At 45.0% G+C, this 3,958-nt stretch overlaps 1 pseudogene; it reads right to left on the reverse strand.

Annotated features, from left to right (window-relative positions):
- Positions 1 to 2,599: 2,599 nt before the first annotated feature.
- LOC119625115 (jupiter microtubule associated homolog 1 pseudogene) lies at positions 2,600 to 3,063 on the reverse strand (annotated as a pseudogene).
- Between the last annotated feature and the right edge of the window lie 895 nt (positions 3,064 to 3,958).

Raw genomic sequence — 3,958 nt, forward strand, 5'->3', positions numbered from 1 at the left:
CAGGTGTCTGCAGTCACACTCCTGCTCTTCAGGGACTTAGGTCAGTACGTTCCCATTTTTTTCTTACTTAGGTCAAGTAGGTCAGGTTAGGTTCCAGTCATGACTATTAGACATTGAGTCATGGCTATGATATTTGGGAACCCAGAGGGTTCAGGTGAGCAGCCCCGTGTCTTCTACCTGCCCATCTTTGCCATCTTTGGAAGATTACTTCTTCCATGAAGCGTTTTCTTTTCTTTTTCTTGTTTGATCCAGGGTCTGTCTGTGTCACCCATGCTGGAATGCAGTGGTGCAATCTTGGCTCATTGCAACCTCCTGTTGCTGGGTTCAAGTGATTCTCATGCCTCAGTCTCCTGAGTAGCTGGGGTTACACGCACCCACCACCATGCCTGGCTTATTTTTGTATTTTAGTAGAGATGGGGTTTCACCATGTTGGCCAGGCTGGTCTCAAACTCAGGAACTCAAGTGAGCTGCCTCTCTTGGCTTCCCAAAGTGCTGGGATTACAGGCATGAGCCACCGACCTGACTCCTCCTCCTTCCTTCCTTCGTTCCTACATGGCGCCTCAGTTCGGCTTCTCTCATGGTAATAGTAATCCTTAGTGTACTTGCTGGTTTAACAATTTGTCCTCACCAAGAAGGTAGAAATTGGTTCTTATTCTTCTTCATATTCTCTAAGTTGGGCATGTAGATGCTTAGTGTGTGTTTGCTGGATGAAAGGATAATGGATAGATGGATGGATAAGTATCATTACCATTAAGTGGGTACCTCTGTATGCCAATCCTTTAATAAAGATGTCAAAAGTCCAGAGACTCTCTGGGGACTGAATGAATTCTGGGGCTTTGGAGGGCTTCTGAAAAGGCCTGGGGAAAGTGAATTCCCATGGAACTACTCTGGAGTCACCACAGGGTGATGCAGAGTTTGTTCAAGTTTGCACAGGACACTTGGTGACTATCAGCTTTCTCTGATTTGTTCAGGGTGCATGAGAGTAGTGTTTCAGCCCAGTGCGGTGCCTCAGGCCTGTAAACCCAGCGCTTTTGGAGGCTGAGACGGGCGGATCACCTGAAGCCAGGAGTTCAAGACCAGCCTGGCCAACATGGTGAAACCTCATTTCTACTAAAATATACAAAAATTAGCCAGGTGTGGTGGTGTGTGCCTATAATCCCAGCTATTCAGGAGGCTGAGGCAGGAGGATCTCTTGAGTTGGGAGGTGGAGGTTGCAGTGAGCTGAGACTGAGCCACTGCACACTCCAGCCTGGGTGACAGAGTGAGACTCCATCCCCCCCACCCCCCCAAAAAAGAGTAGTGTTTCCTCTGAGACTTAGGATGCCAGCTTGGGGAACTCCAAACTTGGGCATTATGTGGTGGCAAAGCACCTCACTCCACAGAGGTACCCAACCTTGCCATGGCAAGTTAGACATAGCAGGGAAGACGGGTCTCCCTGATTTGCTCTTGAGTTCTCACTTTTCCCTCCAAACTTCCTAGAAGGGACTGGGGCTCCATTCCCTGGGGTCATTCATAGCCACATTGCCTCTCCTTAGCCATTTTCTCTCAGCAGAGTCATTCTTATTGGCATAAGTGTTTCCCCAAATGGCTTCCTTGATCTTAATCTCTCTGTCTCTGTCTCTCTATGTCTCTCTCTGTCTCTCTCTCTGACACATACACACACACCCACACACACACACCCTGTTTATGGCATTAGCTACTTTCTACCTGGCATTTTAGTCATTCTTTTCCATAGAGACTATGTGCTTTTTTGAGGACAATTTTCTTCATCTTTGCAGCCCCTAGGGTGCTCAGCACAGTGCCCGAAAGAAGTGGAGTTAGATGTTTTTGAATACACTCTCTGTTCTCACATTTAGATTTCTCTAATTGCTTTAATTCAGGTTATCTACATAGCTTTCTACAGAGGGATTCTCTTAAGAATATATTGTGAACAGCTCTCTTTTGCTCATATGGACATTTTTCCGAATTTATTTTTCATGCTGACAGATTGTTTTCTGGTCTGAATGTACTGCCATTTATTTTCCCAATTCCCTAGTGCTGGAGCTTCTGGGTGCGCCCAACATTCATAATTATTAACCTTGCTGCTGCGAGCCTCCTTGCTAGACCTTTGCGTAATCCATCTTTGCTTTCTTAGGATAAATTCTGAGAATGGAATCTACATTTTAAAGTCTTTTGACACGTCCTGACAAACATCCTTCCCCATAGCCTTCAGTCTGAGCTGCTTTTATAGCTTTCCTCATAGCCATTATTCCATCAATAGGTAACATGGACAGACTTCAGGGAATGGAATCCTCCAGCCCTTTACCCTGATCCTTCCTCCGAGTTATATATTGTGTGGTTTCAAGGCCACTTTGAAATCATTGAGAAACAAAGACACAGGGAAAGTGTTTTAAAGTGAGCAAAAGTAGAAAAACCTTTAGAGGTCTTCACAGGGATACCATAGAAACCATGTAGTTGACATATTGTCTCTTTATTTTTTAAAAGTCCTTCTTTTTTAATGAAATAAATCCAAAAGATGTACAGTCAGGCTCAAGTTGTGCAGTTCACAAGCATGGAGGAAACAAACAAAACAACAAAGTTCAGGATGGTCAGAGCAGAGTTAACCCAGGCCAAGCCTGGACTTGCCACCAGGGGGATTTCCTCTGGATGGCGCTGAGGCCGGGACTACTGGGCTCAGCACAGGTATGGCCGGCGCAAGCTTCTCTTCCCTCTGCCCCAGGCTGCCTTGCAAGGCTGTGTCCACATTTTCATGAATGTCATCTTCTCCCTTCAGATCTAAGAATCTGCAGAGTTCGCTTCAGAAGAGTTCGTGCCCTGCAGTCCAGATGACTCCAAGTCTTCCCCACCACCTCTAGACTTGGCACCTGCCAACGTGGCCCAAGAAGGTGGATTTTCTTCAGATGTCCCAAAGATATTAGAGATCATTTTGTTCTTTCTCACAGTTTGTTCTGTTGGTTCATCAAAACCCAGTGAAAAATTGGATCCACCACCTGGCAGCTGCAAAACCTGGGAGCTATTCCTGCTGTTGGGGTCGACGTCCTTGAAGGTGGTGGTAGTGGTCATGGCACATGGAAGCAGAATGCTGACAGGGTCGGACCGAGGGACACAGGGAGGCTCCATACCCCACAGAGTGACCCCCGCCAGGGGAGTCTCCTGCCCACATGTTAGCTTTTCAAATGCTATTTGGAGTATGTTATTATGTCTCTTTAAATGCTCTTTTGAAATGATACTTATTACTACCTAAGATGTAAATAACTTATCCTAGGTTAAAAACAGCATGGTTGGTGGGCTTCAAACATAATCCCTTCTGTACGGCTTTTGAAATATGGGACACCATGGCTATTCAGTTAGGTCCCTTGCTGGTGAGTCAGGCAGCCAATACCATCAGAAGCTGACCACATACGTGCCCCCCATGGAAGCTTCTGTAGCACAACCATGTGAGGCAAGCCTTTGACACGAAGTCCCTGTGCCCAGTTGACTCACAGCTCCACTTATCCCTGTGTGAGATCAAAATACAAATGCCAAAATTTCACTTCCCCAATTTTCTATTTTTGCTAATTGCCTCCACCTTGTTCTTTTTCTTTATATCCTATGCACATTTGACATTTTAAAAAGGTGTTTTTCGCTCTGAATTTAGGCAAATTGGCCCACAGATCTCCCCAGTGAGTAGCAGACTCTGAGTTAATATTCACGGTGTTCTAAGTGTTAACACCACTTGGTTTTGCCTTGCTGCCTTTGCCTTGGCTGCAGCTAGTTTTAAATTGTGTTTATACAATTTTTCAGAGTTACTTGCATTTTTTTCTTTAACGAGTCACAATATCTAGTATCAAGTTCAGTTTGGTCGGCTATTTCACTACTATTCTGTACATAGGACAGTTAAATTATAATGTTAATTTAAAAGACAGAGAATCTGTAGTAGGTTTATGTTTGAACAGGAGAACACTTTTCTGCCAGACCT

This window comes from Chlorocebus sabaeus, chromosome 10 (assembly GCF_047675955.1).
Source record: "Chlorocebus sabaeus isolate Y175 chromosome 10, mChlSab1.0.hap1, whole genome shotgun sequence".
In the NCBI taxonomy this organism is placed as follows: Eukaryota; Metazoa; Chordata; class Mammalia; order Primates; family Cercopithecidae; genus Chlorocebus; species Chlorocebus sabaeus.